This window comes from Balaenoptera ricei, chromosome 8, assembly GCF_028023285.1.
Source record: "Balaenoptera ricei isolate mBalRic1 chromosome 8, mBalRic1.hap2, whole genome shotgun sequence".
Classification (NCBI taxonomy): Eukaryota; Metazoa; Chordata; class Mammalia; order Artiodactyla; family Balaenopteridae; genus Balaenoptera; species Balaenoptera ricei.
Genome location: NC_082646.1, coordinates 11,457,790 through 11,476,965, shown reverse-complemented (window position 1 = coordinate 11,476,965; position 19,176 = coordinate 11,457,790).

The window sequence follows — 19,176 nt, the reverse complement described above, 5'->3', positions numbered from 1 at the left end:
GAAAATGTTGTTTCTGTTTGAGTTCCTGTTACAGTGTTGCTTTACTTAAACATACCAGTGTACCAGTTAGTATTTTGTAACTGGTCAGTGCAGCTAAGTGCTTTTCACTAATCCCCCGTGGTCCCTGTGCTCCACTCTGCCCAAGAGAAAGAAGGAAATTAAGAAGAAGTAAACTTTGTTTCCCATAAAAATGAAAGCTAATATTTATTGAGCTTTTACTCTTGATAAGGCATTGTTGAAAGTCCTTGACATAAGGACAATGGGACCCAGTTGTGTAACTTTTCCGAGGTTATTTCTCTCTCATGTAAAGTCCAGTGTGGATGTTTCAGGTCAGTGGACAGTTTTCCACAGTCATCTGAGACCCAGGCTCCTTCCACCTGAGAGCTCTGCCGTCCTCCCAGTTTACAGCGTCTTCTCTGTTGAAGGAGCCTGTAGGGGAAGAGGGGAAAGTGCATGTGGAAAATTTGTATGGGTCAGGCCAGGATAGTTGTACATATCCCTCGCCCATGTTCCTTTGGACAAAACTTAGTTGTATGGCCTATCTAACTGGAATAGATTCTGGGAAATGTGTCCAACTATGTCCCTGGGAGGACAGGGTAACCAGTTGCTTGACCAGCTAGCCATTTTGCCATTACTGTATAATTTATTTCCCTCTTTTTGAGGGTCCCAGTAAAGGTATTGAAGGGATGAATGAGCTCAAAAGTATTTCAAGTTATCCATGCACTGGATGTCTTAGTGCTCTTAATTCCATAACGTCGATTATGAGTGTTAAAGTTTCCTTAGATTCTTAATATTGTGTAGCTAATAGAAAAGAAAGGATATAATTGGGGTGAGGGAAGCTTCCTCAGAGGTCTTAGTAGTAATCAAACTAGTCTCTGTCCTCCCTCCTTTTTTAAGTGCTAATCTTATTAAGCAGTATTATGTTAAGTAGTCTGACCATCTTTTTGGTACCACCACATCGTCCTGTTCTCCATTAGAGGAATTCACAGCATTTATGGAAGTGAGGACCTAAATTCCTTCCCACGGGAATATCAAGTGAAAGACGTTCCCCCTCGACATTCAGACCTCCTATAGTTATAGAAAGAGAAAATCAAGATTACATTTTCCACTGTTATGGTAAGAATTGGGAAATGGATGGAGGCAGTACAGAGCACATTTGAAAAACCCAAAGACTTGGGACCTTCAAGATGGCAGAGGAGTAAGACATGGAGATCATCTTCCTCCCCACAAATGCATCAAAACTACATCTACATGTGGAACAACTCCTACAGAACACCTGCTGAATGCTGGCAGAAGACCTCAGACTTCCCAAAAGGCAAGAAAATCCCCACGTACCTGAGTAGGGCAAAAGAAAAAAAACAGAGACAAAAGAATAGGGATGGGACCTGCACCTCTGGGAGGGAACTGTGAAGGAGGAAAATTTTCCACACACTAGGAAGCCCCTTCACTGGCGGAGATGGGGGGAGGCGAGGGGGGGAAGCTTCAGAGCCACAGAGGAGAGCGCAGCAACAGGGGTGCAGAGGGCAAAGCAGAGAGATGCCCACACAGAGGATCAGTGCTGACCAGCACTCACCAGCCTGAGAGGCTTGTCTGCTCACCCACCGGGGCAGGTGGGGGCTGGGAGCTGAGGCTCAGGCTTTGGAGGTCAGATCCCAGGGAAAGGACTGGGGTTGGCTGTGTGAAGACAGCCTGAAGGGGGCTAGTGTACCACAGCTACCCGGGAGGGAGTCTGGGAAAAAGTCTGGACCTGCTGAAGAGGCAAGAGACCATTGTTTCGGGGTGCGTGAGGAGAGGGGGTTCCTGCACTGTGTGCCCACAGAAGGCAGAGCACTGCCTAAGCAAGCTCCAGAGAGGGGTGTGAGCCATGGCTATCAGCTCAGACCCCAGAGACAGGCATGAACCACTAATGCTGCTGCTGCTGCCACAAAGAATGCTGTGTGCAAGTACAGGTCACTACACACACACACAGATGCACACGCCCCCCCAGGAGCCTGTGAAGCATGCCACTGCCAGGGTCCCAAGATCCAGGGACAACTTCCCCAGGAGAACACACGGCGCGCCTCAGGCTGTTGCACAGTCACGCTGGCCTCTGCCACCGCAGGCTTGCACTGCGTTCCAATTATGACTACCGTACCCCTCCCTCTCTCTGGCCTGAGAGGGCAAGAGCCCCCTGATAAGCCACTGCTTTAACCCCCTCCTGTCTGGGCGGGGAACAGATGCCTGGGGGTGACCTACACGCAGAGGTGGGGCCAAAACAAAAGCTAAACCCCAGGAGCTGTGTGAACAAAGAAGAGAAAGGGAAATTTCTCCCAGCAGCCTCAGTAGCAGTGGATTACATCCCCACAATCAACTAGATAAACCCTGCATCTGTGGAATACCTGAATAGACAACGAATGTTCCCAAATTTGAGGCAGTGGATTTTGGGAGCAACTGTAGACTTGGGGTTTGCTGTCTGCAACTAATTTGTTTCTGATTTTTATGTTTATCTTTGTTTTTAATGCTTGTTAGCATTGGTGGATTTGTTTATCGGTTTGGCTGCTCTCTTCTTTTCTTTAATTTAAAAAGTATTTTATTTTATTTACTTTATTTTATTATTATTTTTCTTCTGAGCTGTGTGGCTGACAGGGTCTTGGTGCTCTGGCCCGGTGTCAGGCCTGAGCCTCCAAAGTGGGAGAGCCGAGTCCAGGACATTGGACCACCAGAGACCCCCCCAGCCCCACGTAATATCAATCAACAAGAGCTCTCCCAGAGATCTCCGTCTCAAAACTAAGACTCACCTCCACCCGACGGCCAGCAAGCTCCAGTGCTGGACGCCCCATGCCAAACAGCTAGCAAGGCAGGAACACAACTGCACCCATTAGCAGAGAGGCTGCCTAAAATCATACTAAATTCACAAACACCCCAAAACACACCACTGGACGTGGCCCTGCCAACCAGAAAGACAAGGTCCAGTCTCACCCAGCAGAACACAAGCAGCAGTACCCTCCACCAGAAAGCCTACACAAACCACTGAACCAACCTCAACCACTGGGGGCAGACACCAAAAACAATGGGAACTACGACTTTGCAGGCTGCGAAAAGGTGACCCCAAACACAGTAAGTTAAACAAAATGAGAAGACAGAGAAATATGCAGTAGATGAATGAGCAAGGTAAAAACCCACCAGACTAAACAAATGAAGAGGTAATAAGCAGTCTACCTGAAAAAGAATTCAGAATAATGTTAGTAAAGATGATCCAAAATCTTGGAAATAGAATACAGAAAATACAAGAAACGTTTAACAAGGACCTAGAAGAACTAAAGAGCAAACAAACAGTGATGAACAACACAATAAGTGAAATTAAAATTTTTCTAGAAGGAATCAATAGCAGAATAACTGAGGCAGAAGAAAGGATAAGTGACCTGAAAGATATAATAGTGGAAATAACTGCCACACAGCAGAATAAAGAAAAAAGAATGAAAAGAATTGAGGACAGGGCTTCCCTGGTGGTGCAGTGGTTGAGAATCTGCCTGCCAATGCAGGAGACACGGGTTCGAGCCCTGGTCTGGGAAGATCCCACATGCCGCGGAGCAACTGGGCCCGTGAGCCACGACTGCTGAGCCTGCGCATCTGGGGCCTGTGCTCCGCAACAAGAGAGGCCACGATAGTGAGGGGCCCACGCACCACGATAAAGAGTGGCCCCCGCTTGCCACAACTAGAGAGGGCCCTCGCACAGAAACTAAGACCCAACACAGCCAAAAATAAATAAATAGATAAATTTCTTAAAAAAAAAAAAAAAAAAAGAGGACAGTCTCAGAGACCTCTGGGACAACATTAAACACACCAACATTCAAATTATAGGGGTCCCAGAGAAGAAGAAAAAAAGAAAGTGTCTGAGAAAATATTTGAAGAGACTATAGTTGAAAACTTCCCTGACATGGGAAAGGAAATAGTCAATCAAGTCCAGGAAGCGCAGAGAGTTCCATACAGCATAAATCCAAGGAGAAACATGCCAAGACACATATCAAACTATCAAAAATTAAATACAAAGAAAAAAATATTAAAAGCAGCAAGGGGAAAGCAACAAATAACATACAAGGGAATCCCCATAAGGTTAACAGCTGATCTTTCAGCAGAAACTCTGCAAGCCAGAAGAGGGTGGCAGGACATATTTAACGTGATGAAAAGGAAAAACCTACAACCAAGACTACTCTACCCAGCAAGGATCTCATTCAGATTTGACGGAGAAATTAAAACCTTTACAGACAAGCAAAAGCTAAGAGAATTCAGCACCACCAAACCAGCTTTACAACAAATGCTAAAGGAACTTCTCTAGGCAGGAAACACAAGAGAAGGAAACGACCTACAATAACAAACACAGAACAATTAAGAAAATGGTCATAGGAACCTACATATCGATAACTCTCTTAAATGTAAATGGATTAAGTGCTCCAACCAAAAGACATAGACTGGCTGAATGGATACAAAAACAAGACCCATATATATGCTGTCTACAAGAGACCCACTTCAGACCTAGGGACGCATACAGACAAAGTGCGGGGATGGAAAAAGATATTCCATGCAAATGGAAATCAAAAGAAAGCTGGAGTAGCAATTCTCATATCAGACAAAACAGACCTTAAAATAAAGACTATTACAAGTGACAAAGAAGGACACTACATAATGATCAAGGGATCAATCCAAGAAGAAGATATAACAATTTAAAATATTTATGCATCCAGCATAGGAGCACCTCAATATATGAGGCAAATGCTAACAGCCATAAAAGGGGAAATCGAGAGTAACACAATCATAGTAGGGGACTTTAACACCCCACTTTCACCAATGGACAGATCATCGAAAATGAAAATAAATAAGGAAACACAAGCTTTAAATGACACATTAGATAAGATGGACTTAATTGATATTTATAGGACATTCCGTCCCAAAACAGCAGAATACACTTCTTTCTCAAGTGCTCAGGGAACATGCTCCAGGATAGATCATATCTTGGGTCACAAATCAAGCCTCGGTAAATTTAAGAAAATTGAAATATCAAGTATCTTTTCTGACCACAATGCTATGAGACTAGATATCAGGAAAAAATAGAAATATGAACAGACCAATCACAAGCATTGAAATTGAAACTGTGATTAAAAATCTTCCAACAAACAAAAGCCCAGGACCAGATGGCTTCACAGGCAAATTCTATCAAACATGTAGAGAAGAGCTAACACCTACCCTTCTCAAACTCTTCCAAAATGTAGCAGAGGGAGGAACACTCCCAAACTCATTCTACGAGGCCACCATCACCCTCATACCAAAACCAGACAAAGAGGTCACAAAAAAAGAAATCTACAGGCCAATATCACTGGTGAACATAGATGCAAAAATCCTCAACGAAATACTTGCAAACAGAATCCAATAGCACATTAAGAGGATTGTACACCATGATCAAGTGGGGTTTATCCCAGGAATGTAAGGATTCTTCAATATATGCAAATCAATCAATGTGCTACCCCATATTAACAAATTGAAGGATAAAAACTGTATGATAATCTCAGTAGATGCAGAAAAAGCTTTTGACAAAATTCAACACCCATTTATGATAAAAAAAACTCTCCAGAAAGTAGGCATAGACGGAACCTACCTCAACGTAATAAAGGCCATGTAAGACAAACCCACAGCAAACATCATTCTCAAAGCTGAAAAACTGAAACCATTTCCTCTAAGATCAGGTACAAGACAAGGTTGCCCACTCTCACCACTGGAAGTTTTAGCCACAGCAATCAGAGAAGAAAAAGAAATAAAAGGAATCCAAATAAGAAAAGAAGTAAAACTGTCACTGTTTGCAGATGACATGATACTATACATAGAGAATCCTAAAGATGCTACCAGAAAACTACTTGAGCTAATCAATGAATTTGGTAAAGTAGTAGGATACAAAATTTATGCACAGAAATCTCTTGCTTTCCTATACACTAATGATGAAAAATCTCAAAGAAAAATTAAGGAAACACTTCCATTTACCATTGCAACAAAAAGAATAAAATACCTAGGAATAAACCTACTTAAGGAGACAAAAGACCTGTAGGCAGAAAACTATAAGACACTGATGAAAGAAATTAAAGATCATACAAACAGATGGAGAGATATACTATGTTCTTGGTTTGGAACAATCAACATTGTGAAAATGACTATACTGCCCAAAGCAATCAACAGATTCAGTGCAATCCCTATCAAACTACCAATGGCATTTTTCACAGAACTAGAACAAAAAATTTCACAATTTGTATGGAAACACAGAAGACCCTGAATAGCCAAAGCAATCTTGAGAAAGAAAAACGGAGCTGGAGGAATCAAGTTCCCTGACTTCAGACTATACTACAAAGCTACAGTAATCAAGACAATATGGTACTGGCACAAAAACAGAAAGATAGATTAATGGAACAGGATAGAAAGCCCAGAGATAAACCCATGCACATATGGTCACCTTATCTTTGATAAAGTAGACAAGAATATACAATGGAGAAAAGACAGCCCCTTCAATAAGTGGTGCTGGGAAAACTGGACAGCTACATGTAAAAGAATGAAATTGGAATACTCCCTAACACCATACACAAAAATAAACTCAAAATGGATTAAAGACCTAAATGTAAGGCCAGACACTATAAAACTCTTAGAGGAAAAAATAGGCAGAACACTCTATGACATAAATCACAGCAAGATCCTTTTTGACCTACCTCCTATAGAAATGGAAATAAAAACAAAAATAAACAAATGGGACCTAATGAAACTTAAAAAATTTTGCACAACAAAGGAAACCATAAACAAGACGAAATGACAACCCTCAGAATGGGAGAAAATATTTGCAAATGAAGAAACTGACAAAGGATTAATCTCCAAAATTTATAAGCAGCTCATGCAGCTCAATATCAAAAAAACAAACAATCCAGTCCAAAAATGGGCAGAAAACCTAAATAGACATTTCTCCAAAGAAGATATACAGATTGCCAACAAACACATGAAATGATGCTCAACATCACTAATCTTTAGAGAAATGCAAATCAAAACCACAATGAGATATCACCTCACACTGGTCAGAATGGCCATCATCAAAAAACCTCCAAGCAATAAATGCTGGAGAGGGTATGGAGAAAAGGTAACCCTCCTGGAGTGTTGGTGGGAATGTAAATTGGTACAGTCACTATGGAGAACGGTATGGAGGTTCCTTAAAAAACTAAAAAAAGAACTACCATATGACCCAGCAATACCACTACTGGGCATATACCCAGAGAAAACCATGATTCAAAAAGAGACATGTACCACAATGTTCATTGCAGCTCCATTTACAATAGCCAGGACATGGAAGCAACCTAAGTGTCCATCAACAGATAAATGGATAAAGAAGAAGTGGCACATATATACAATGGAATATTACTCAGCCATAAAAAGAAACGAAACTGAGTTATTTGTAGTAAGGTGGATGGACCTAGAGCCTGTCTTACAGAGTGAAGTAAGTCCAAAAGAGAAAAACAAATACCGTATGCTAACACATATATATGGAATCTAAAAAAAAACAAATGGTCCTGATGAACCTAGGGGCAGGACAGGAATAAAGACACAGATGTAGAGAATGGACTTGAAGACAGGGGGAGTGGGAAGGGTAAGCTGGGACGAAGCTATTTTTGTTTGTATTATTGATTTTTAAGAATTCTTAATATATTGGCACAAATCCTTTGTCAGATATATATATATGATGTTAATTCCCATCTGTGGCTTCCCTTTTCATTTCCTTAATTGTGTTTTGATAAGGAAAATTATTTAATTTTGATTAAGACCAATTTTTCAGTTTTTGTCTTTCACAATATTACATTTTATGTCCTATCTAAGAAGTCTTTGCCTATCCCAATGCAAGACTGGAATTTGGGGGGGGGGTATTTTTGATAATAAATTCAAACTCTTAATAGACATAGGCTTTTCATTCTTCCTCTTCTGTTTTGATACACTGCTTTTCAAGAAATTTGTTCATTTCATTTATCAAATTTATTGCCATAAACGTTGTTTGCGACGGTCCCCTATTACCCTTTCATTGCCAATAGGATGGGTAGTGATGTTTCTTTTTTAATTCCTGATATTGACAATTTGTGTTTTCTTCTTTTTCTTAATCAGTATTGCTGAGGGAATAAGAATCTTATCGATCTCCTTTAAAGAACCAACTTCTGACTTTGCTGATTTTTCTCCATTGCTTCTCTTCAATTTCATTAATTTCTGCCTCTATCTTTTTATTTCCTTTTCTTTATTTTGAGTTTATCTCTTTTTTACCCCCAGCTTCTTTCTTCTTTTAAGAGTTTTTGATGTGGACCATTTTTAAAGTCTATATTGAATTTGTTACAATATTGCTTCTGTTTTATGTTTCGGTTTTTTGGCCACGAGGCATATGGGATCTCAACTCCCCGGCCAGGGATTGAACCCACACCCCCTGTGTTGGAAGGAGAAGTCTTAACCACTGGACCGCCAGGGAAGTCCCATCCCCTAACTTCTTAATGTAGAAACTGACATCATTGGTTCATTTTTACCCTTTATGAACATAAACATTTAAATTCACAAAATTCCCTCTAAAGACTGCTGTGACTGTATCCCACAAATTTCGATATGTTGTGTTTTCATTATTACTCAGTTCAAAGTATTTTCTATTTTCAATGAGATTGAGTAACTGCTTTGTGCAATACCTGTGCACAGCCCTTTACATGCATTATCTCATTTAATTTTCGCCAGATTGGCACCAGTCCTGGAATGCCACAGGCCAGGCAGCTAGCTGGGTGGGGACACGACCCCACCTACCAGCAGGCCAGCTGCCTTAGAATCCCTTGAGCCGCCAGCTGCCCTGGGACCCAGCCCAGGGCTCCATTGGGCCCAGGACCTGGCCCCAACCACCAGCAGGCCAACACTAGCCCTGGGACCCAAACTCAACCACCAGTGGGTGGACACCAGCCCCAGAAGCCCCTGGGCCACACCTCACCCCCCCACCAGCAGGCCAACACTAGCTCTGGGGCCACCGTGGCTCTGCCAGCTTTGTCAGGACCTAATGTACTCACTAATGGGCTGTCACTAGCCCCAGGACTCCCTGGTCTTAGCCCCACCCACTTGCAGCCAACTTCAACCCTGGGACTCCCCCAGGGCCCTGCAGCCAGAGACAGTGGAATCTGGTTCCACCCCCCACAGGGTCAGCACTAACCCTGTGTCCCCCTGGGCCCCAGTGGGTGGACATCAGCTCTGGGTCCCCCACCCAGCAGCCAAAGACCCCAGGACCCAACTCCACCCATCAGTAGGCAAGCACTAGCCTCTGGACCTAGCCGCACCCACCGAGTGAGGTGAGCACCAGCCTGGTGGGCACCAGCCTCAGGAGCGTGGGGCTCTGGCCCTACCCACCAGTGGGCTGACACTCGACCCAGGACCATCATGGCACTGCAGCCAGCCACGTTAAGAATCAGGCCCATGCAGCAGCAGACCAGCAACAAAAGTGGGACTCCTTTGGCTGTGCAGGGTTAGGGTTAGGATCTGGCCACACCCCACAGAGACCAGCAGCCTCCACACAAGGCAAAGCCTGGAAACCAACCAGACCAGGGGCCAGCAACACCTGCCAGTGTGGCCACAGTAGTCAGCCAGTCACAACAGCAGAACCCAAGCAGCCCTCATAGATGGCACCTCTAAAGCATATGGCTCTGGTAACCAGAGGGGAGTGTACTGCTGGGCCTCATAGGACATCTCCTACAGAGGGGACTTCTCCAAGACTAGGGAAATGCAACCCACCTACCAAATACATAGAAACAAAGACAGTGAATTAGGCAAAATATGATGACAGATGAATATGTTCCAAACAAAAGAACAAGATAAAACCACAGAAGAAGGACTAAGTGAAGTAGAGATAAGCAATCTACCTGACAAAGAGTTTTAAGGTAATGATGAAAAAGATGCTCAAAGAATCGGGAGATGAATGCATGAACAGAGTGAGAAGTTAGAAGTTTTTAACAAAGAGTTAGAAAATATAAAGAAGACCCAAACAGAACTGAACAATACAATAACTGAAATTAAAAATACACTAGAAGGAATCAACAGTAGATTAGATGATACAGAGGAATGGATCAGTGAACTGGAAGACAGAATAGTGAAAATCACTGAAGCTAAACATAAAAAAAGAAAAAAGAATAAAAAAACTTGAGGACAGTCTAATTAAAGAGACTAGGACAACATCAAGAGTATGAACATTCACATTATGTGAGGTCCCAGAAGGAGAAGAGAGAGAGAAAGGGGCAGAGAACATATATTGAAGACTTCCCTCACCTGGGAAAGGAAACATCCAGGTCCAGGAAGCACAAAGTGACCCAAACAAGATCACCTCAAAGAGGAACACACCAAGACACATTGTAATTAAAATGGCAAAAATTAAAGCTAAAGAGAGAATATTAAAAGCAGCAAGGGGAAAGCAATGAGTTATATACAAGGGAACACCCATAGGGCTATCATCTGACTTTTCAGCAAAAACTCTGCAGGCCACAAGGGAGTGGCATGATATATTTAAAGTGATAAAAAGGAAAAAGCTACAACTAAGAATACTCTACATGGCAAGGCTTTCAATCAGATTTGAAGGAGAGATCAAAAGTTTTACTGATAAGCAAAAGCTAAAAGAGTTCAGCACCACCAAACCAGCTCTACAAGAAATGTTAAAGGGACTTACCTAAGTGGAAAATAAAAGGCCACACCTAGAAATATGAAAAATACAAAGAGATAAGATAAATTATTCAATGTCACATTGAGAGTTTGTAGGCTGGAATGATAACTCTGGTGAGAAGGTTAAGAGAAAGACAAAATACCATAAATTGGGTGTTCAAATTCCCTCTAAAGCAACTATGCTAATGATATCATGTAGGGCAACTCCAATTGTAAACTTTTTTTGCGGTGCTGCAGTTGTGGGAAAAGTAATGCCTTGATTTATTTATTGGGCTGTTATGGGTAGTTCTTATAAAATTCTATTGTTCGAAGTCCCATTCTACAGGAAATTAAGGCATTTGCTCATCAGACTTCTGGATTAAGAGCTGACCTGGGAAGTTTCCACCCCCTTAGGGGTGCCAAGCTTCCAGCTGCTTGAGTAGCAATTAGAAATTAGGTGCTTCTTCTCCTGTACCCATAGTAGCACTATTCACAATAGCCAGGACATGGAAACAACCTAAATGTTCATTGACAGATGAATGGATAAAGAAGACGTGGTACATATATACAATGGAATACTACTCAGCCATAAAAAGGAATGAAATAATGCCATTTGCAGCAACTTGGATGGACCTAGAGATGATCATACTAAATTAAGTAAGTCAGAGGGAAAAAGACAAGTACCGTGTGATGTCACTTATATGTGGAATCTAAAATATGACACAAATGAACTTATGTATGAAACAGAGGCAGACTCACAGACATGGAGAACAGACATATGGTTGCCAGTGGGGAGACGGGGTAGAAGAGGGATGGATTGGGAGTTTGGGGTTGACAGATGCAAACTAGTATATATACAATGGATAAACAAGGTCTTACTGTATAGCACAGGGAAATATATTCAATATCCTGTGATAAACCATAATGGAAGAGAATATAAAAAACAATGTATATATATGTATAACTGAATCACTTTCTTGTACAGCAGAAATTAACACAATGTAAATCAACTATACTTCAATTAAAAAATAAGTAAATAAAAACTAAAAAATAAAATAAAATGAGGAATAGAAAAAAAAAGAAATTAGGTGCTTCTTGATAGAGAAAGGTCTATGGGGCCAACCTTAGAACTTGGTCAGGATGAAGGATGAGGATTCAAAGGGTTAAGGAAATGTTTTCTCTCTTCCTCCTCCTGTTTCTCAGCAATTCAGTCCTGCAGGTCAGGTAGGGTCGAGGAGGGAAGACCCCATGTCGGGGACAGTCTGGTTGCAGGCACTGGAGTTCCAGAAGGTTGAGGAGTGCTTTGTGGTCCCTGCGTGGTTCAGTATATGCATTACACTTCAAAATAAGGTTTCAGAAGATATTTGATTGATGTTTTTTTAATAAAAATAGTGAATGAAGAACTCACGGGGTGTTGTTTTAGAGAAGGTGGTCGAGGAAGCCCTCTCTGAGGAGATGACATTTGAGCAGAGACCTGGATGTAGAGAGAGAGCGAGCAAAGCCATGTGGTGTCTGGAGAAGAGCCTTCAGGGCAGGTCTTTGGTGTGACCTGAGCCTGGGGAGAGGTGGCAAGTTTATAGAACTGGGAAGAAGTTTATAAGGGCAGAGGTAAGGAAGTGAGGAGGCCAGAAGAGGGGCAAGGTGCATCCAGGTGGTTTGTAATACATAGGAGTGAGGACCAGGGCCTGTGAGCGAAAGGAGAAAGAATTTGAGGTATAATGTTTGATGACAGCACTGCGGGGTTGGATCAGTCTCAGAAGTAGAGAAATCTTCACACCTCTGTCTTATCGGTAGTCAAACACCTTGGTCTTGGCTTGGGTCACTGAATAACCATGGTCAGCTAACTCACCGGTCCAGGTCTTTGTTCCTCACTTGTCAAAGGAAGGGTCAAACCTTCAATCTCTTCCTTTTCTCATGAAATGGTCTTACCTAATACACATTAAATATATGAATGAATGTTGATAACCGTGCAAAACACAGATATGAAAGTTACAGTTGCTTTGAAAGGCTGGACTAAATGTAAATATAATTTGGGGAGAATTTTCTTTGTCACAGACTCTGCAATTATGTTCTTTCCAGTGGGTTTTTTCTCCCCTATTTTGTTCTGTTGTTTTTTCTGGCTGAGGCTGAACAGTTGCTGGGATCTGACTGTAGGTGGAGCAGTTATACTTCTCCCCACGTTATAGCAGGCAAAGCAGGCAGGAGCACCCACCCTTCGTGTCTAGACAGAGGACGTGCGTGGAATCATAAAATCTCTGGACAAGAGGGCTCTTGAAAGGTCATCTACTCCCTCATGTCTTTAGAAAATCCTGCTGCTCAACCAGCCAGGTGATGATGCACCCTCCCTGCTGTGTTCCGTTTAACTGCATTTAAAGCTCCACTGTTCCATTCCCAGTCATGTATTTTAGGATCAACAACAAAACACACCAAAAACACAACCTCCAATTAAAATCCAGCGTGTACCTGTGCGTACGTCCCTTCCCAGTGGGACTACGTACCCCTCTTGGTGCTGCTGGAGATCAGGGTGGCTCTCTCCATTCTGATGGTTTACTAAGTGTCATCTCTGGATTCTCATGAAACAGTTTGTTTATCTTAGATTGAGATTTCCCAGTATTTTGGGTCCTGCTATAGAAAGGGAAAAATTCAGGCAAATATATGTACAAAATGGTAAAATCTGAAAATCAGTGGGGCAAGATCTGGACAGAAGCAACATCCCCACAGGGCCCCAGGAAGACCCCATCCCATCACTTGTCACTCACCCAGAAGCAGGCATATGAAAAGATTTTTTTTCAACTCTGTGAAACTACTGTGGTCCTAGAAGTGTTTCTATGAAGTCAATGTCTGTGTATCTAATCCTGTTTCTCCATTAGAAATCACAGGGTTTCCCCCTCTTTTGAAAAAATCTAGGTCTAAGAGTTAATACAGCCACATTTAAGGGTATCTTAAATATTTTTTAAATATTTAAGGGACAATGTTTTCATGATCAGCTGTTAATCATAATACTCCAAGTAGGTTACAGAGAATATGTGCAAACCACCCAGCAAGACTAAAGGGAAAGAAAGCCAGTAGTTATTTAAATCAGATGTTAGACACCTTCTCAGTTAAACTCTCACCAAATCTTCTACAGCAGGAGAGTAGCACAGCTGCCTTCGGTGTTGCCACCTTTTCCTCCCCAGTTTTATTCAAGTGCTTAATTGTTTTGCATGAACAGATTGCTTTAGGAGCACAGTTGATTTGCAGATGGGAGAACACAAGGCCCATCTTCCTGAAGGGATGTGAAAAGTCTCAAATATGTTCAGATAATGCTATTATTATTTAGGTAAATTTGTTCATTCAACTAGAACATAGTTGTGAGCACCTAATGTATATTGGGCATTGGGCTAAGAGGTGGGATAGAGCAGTGAACAATTAAACACGAACGTCATAAAGATATAGTGAATATTTTTATGGGAAAGGTACAGAAGTCAGCAGGACCTAACCTAGCCTGGAGGTGAGGACAGGTCTCCCAAAAGGATGCTGCACTTAACCAGAGACCTGAAGGTGACAGGTGGGTGGACCATTAGAGAAGGGCTCCAAGTAGAAAGAACTGGATGGAGAAAGGTTGAGAGTTGAAAGAGCATGGACCATTAGAAACTGTGAAGGTTAGGTCTAGCACAGCCAGAATGTAGAATTCCAGGAGGACACTGGAAAGAGACTGAGGCTGGAGTATAAGGTAAGACCAAATCCTGGGGGGCTTTTCTGACCAGCAAAGAGTTTTGATTTTATCCTAAAAGCAATGGAACACATTGATGAGTGTATTCAGTGAAGTGATAGGATAAGATCTGTGTATGACAAATATGCTGCCTGCTGTGTGAATGAAAGGGTGACAGGGGGATATAGATTTGAAAACAGCATAGAGATGTTAATAAAAGCCATGAGAGAGATGGCCCAGAGAGTGGGTGTTGAGTGAGAAAAGGGCCAAGGACGGGATCCTAAAGGATATTTGAAGGACAAGCAGAAGAAGAAGCAGAAGCAGAAGCAGGAACGGGAGTGGGGGCAGGGGGTGGAGGAGGGGAAAGAGGAGAAGGAGGGGGAGGAGGAGAAGAAGGAGGGGGAGGAGAAAGAGGGGGGGGAGGAGGGGGAGGAGGAGAAGGAGGAGAAGGAGGGGAGGGGGAGGGGGAGGAGAAAGAGGGGGAGGAGAAAGAGGGGGAGGGGGAGGGGGAAGAGTGGGAGCAGGGGGTGGAGGAGGAGAAAGAAGAGAAGGAGGGGGAGGAGGGGGAGGGGAGAGGGAGGGGACGGAGGGGGAGAAGGGGGAGGAAGGGGAGGAGGGGGAGGAGGGGGAGGAGGGGGAGGAGGGGGAGGAGGGGGAGGAGGAGGGGAGTGACCAATAAAGGAACTTGGAAGGAGCCAGAGACCTGAGGTTATCCAGGAGAATGTTGCTTTGTAGGAGCCAAGGTAAGAGACTGCTTCAAAAAGGAGGGAACAGTCTGACTTACTTCACTCTGTATGACAGTCTCTAGGTCCATCCACCTCACTACAAATAACTCAGTTTCATTCCTTTTTATGGCTGAGTAATATTCCATTGCATATATGTGCCACATCTTCTTTATCCATTCATCTGTTGATGGACACTTAGGTTGCTTCCGTGTCCTGGCTATTGTAAATAGAGCTGCAATGAACATTTTGGTACATGACTCTTTCTGAATTATGGTTTTCTCAGGGTATATGCCCAGTAGCGGAATTGCTGGGTCATATGGTAGTTCTATTTTTAGTTTTTTAAGGAACCTCCATACTGTTCTCCATAGTGGCTGTATCAATTTACATTCCCACCAACAGTGCAAGAGGGTTCCCTTTTCTCCACACCCTCTTCAGCATTTATTGTTTGTAGATTTTTTGATGATGGCCATTCTGACTGGTGTGAGATGATATCTCATTGTAGTTTTGATTTGCATTTCTCTAATAATTAATTGAGAGCATTTCTCAAATGATTAATTGAGAGCATAATGATTAGTGTTGAGCATTCTATCATGTGTTTGTTGGTAATATGTATATCTTCTTTGGAGAAATGTCTAATACCGTATGCTAACACATATATATGGAATCTAAAAAAAAAAAAAAAAGAAAGAAAAAAATCATCAGAAGAACCTAGGGGCAAGACGGGAATAAAGATGCAGACCTACTAGAGAATGGACTTGAGGACATGGGGAGGGGGAAGGGTAAGCTGGGACAAAGTGAGAGAGTGGCATGGACATATATACACTACCAAATGTAAAATAGATAGCTAGTGGGAAGCAGCCGCATAGCACGGGGAGATCAGCTCTGTGCTTTGTGACCACCTAGAGGGGTGGGATAGGGAGGGTGGGAGGGAGATGCAAGAGGGAGGAGATATGGGGATATATGTATACGTATAGCTGATTCACTTTGTTATAAAGCAGAAACTGACACACCATTGTAAAGCAATTATACTGTAATAAAGATGTTAAAAAAAGACAAAAAAATAAAACTCAAAAAAAAAAAAAAAAGGAGGGGACAGTCGGTGGTGACCATGCTGCCCGGCAGCCAAGCGAAGTAAGGCCCGATGAGCATCTAGAACAGGGAGGGCGTAGGTAAGCTCGTGGCGCCAGTCTCTGGAGGATGGTGGGGGCGGGAGCTCGACTACAGTGGGTACAAAACGAACGGTTGGCGAGGACATGCACTTCACGAAGTAAAGCTCCAATTCTGGGGATAAAATAGAGCCCGTAGTGGATGGTAGGGGATTGGGTCAGGTGGAGGGTGTTTTATAAGTATGAGTAATTTGGAGGATATTCAAGTACCAAAGGAAGTGAAAAGATTGAGCAGATGGATGTTATTGAGAAGGCTGGAGAGGCTGAGATTCAGGGGACGAGTAAGGCAGTAGCTGAGGATGGGAGGAGGAAGGACCCTCTGCTGTCACAGGAGGGAAGGGGACAGAATGGGCAGGGACCCTGGGACGTTTGTGGGTTTCATGGCAAGAACTTGAGAGTGTTCAGGTCTGATGACTCATCTGCTCTGTGAGGGAAAAAAGGAATGAGTACCTTTTTTGACACAGCCGTTGTGAAAGTTTAAAATCCTAGCTGAAGAGGACATTTTTTTTTTTAAAGGGGTGGGGGGCTCTCCATTTCAGCTTGGTCACAACCTCTTTTTTTTTTCCCCCCCATTTATTTATTTATTTATTTTTGGCTGCATTGGGTCTTCATTGCTATGCGCAGGCTTTCTCTAGTTGTGGCGAGCGGGGGCTACTCTTCGTTGCGGTGTGCGGGCTTCTCATTGCGGTGGCTTCTCTTGTTCTGGAACACAGGCTCCAGGCATGCAGGCTCAGTAGTTGTGGCACACAGGCTTAGCTACTCCGCGGCATGTGGGATCTTCCCAGACCAGGGATCAAACCTGCATCCCCTGCATTGGCAGGTGGATTCTTATCCACTGCACCACCAGGGAAGCCCTAGAGGACATTTTTAAAAAAGTATTCTTGATGTTGAGAGAGAGAGGGAATTCCTAAAAAACAAACTTAGTATTATTTATTTAGTATTGTATTTTTAAAAACAAATTTAGACACACGTAATTCACAGTCAAGACAGAGTTTGAAACTAAGAAACATTGTGAAATTCTGCTTATAACAGTTGATGGTGGGTGCCCTAAAAATATGAAGTCCAACTAAAATTGTATATCTTACTCTAATAAACATTTTATGATCAAACCTAATGGTTAGATGAATTCAAGAAATTCACCTTACATGTCTGTATTTCATGTGTTTTTTTGGATCAGTTGAACAAATACATAATCACTAGTTGCAGTAGGATTGCATTAAAATCAGATAGCTTGATAAACTTTATAGAACTGGATGATAACACAAGAACCTGAACTTAATTAGATATGTGTATAAAATGCTGGTGATAAGCAAGTGCCTCCTTTATAAATTTTTAAAAATATTTTATTTTATTTATTTATTTTTATTTATTTTATTTTTTGGCTGCGTTGGGTCTTCGTTCCTGTGCATGAGCTTTTCTCTTGTTGCGGCAAGCGGGGGCTACTCTTCGTTGCAGTGCGCGGGCTTCTCATTGCAGTGGCTTCTCTTGTTGCAGAGCACGGGCTCTAGGCGCATGGGCTTCAGTAGTTGTGGCACACGGGCTCAGTAGTTGTGGTGCACGGGCTTAGTTGCTCTGCGGCATGTGGGATCTTCCTAGACCAGGGCTTGAACCCATGTCCCCTGCATTGGCAGGTGGGTTCTTAACCACTGCACCACTGGGGAAGCCCCTGTGCCTCCTTTAATAGCCACTAAAATGCACTTTAAATGCATACTAAATAGCACAGCATGGTCCAAGAAGAATAAACACAGAGTCAATGAAGTTTGAAGAAATTAGAATAAATGAATCATACTTTTATCCACAGGGAGCCCACCCTGGGGGAGGGGGGAGAGGCTGTAGGGAGGCCTCAAAAATTTTTTGTTTCCTTGTCTTATCATTACGCAGAATCCACTGTTCCAAACCTTTAAAGAGTTAATCCTCCTAAATGAAGCTGAGATCTTCTTTGTGGTATCATTTTTAAGAGGAGGAAGGCTTTGTCCTCTAGAAAGGACCTATAGAACATTAGGAGGTCTCCTGAACAGCAGGAACCAATGTTCCTTTTGTTATAACTCAACCTATAATTTTCTCTATTTTCTTTTTTTAAAATTAATTAATTAATTTATTTATTTTTGGCTGCGTTAGGTCGTCGTTGCTGCGCGTGGGCTTTCTCTAGTTGTGGAGAGCGGGGGCTACTCTTCATTGCGGGGCACGGGCTTCTCACTGCAGTGGCTTCTCTTGGTGCAGAGCACGGGCTCTAGGCGCACGGGCTTCAGTAGTTGTGGCATATGGGCTCAGTAGTTGTGGCTCACAGGCTCTAGAGCACAGGCTCAGTAGTTGTGACGCGTGGGCTTAGTTGCTCCGCAGCATGTGGGATCTTCCCGGACCAGGGCTCGAACCCGTGTCCCCTGTATTGGCAGGCAGATTCTTAACCATTGCGCCACCAGGGAAGTCCCAATTTTCTCTATTTTCAACCCAGGTACATAGTCAGGAAGAGTCCCCATAATGATTACAGGAAGTAATCATTATGATACTTCCGATCTGAGCTCCTTGGGCCTCTTCTCTGAAAAAAGTAACCTGGTATTAATTGTCCTCTATAATAAGGTGGGAAGGTTAACTTGAAACCCAGTTGTACAAGAGCACAGAAGCTGTCTGTCTCATTCTAAATAAATTATAATGACTTCAGATTTGGTGCAGCCATACTGGAAGCCGTACTCCCATGTGTTCTACTCCAGCGAATGTGCCAGGAACTATTGATGTCAGCCCCATTTCCATTTGTCACACTGGAGTTTGTCACACTGTTTATTCACAACAGCAGAGAGGAAACAAAGATTAACTCATTTCCTGAAAGTCACCACCCCGGTTCCTCAAGAATCTCAAAGCAACTTGTAGGTGCCTCAAATCCCTAAGCCAATAGTGGCTATGCTAAGAC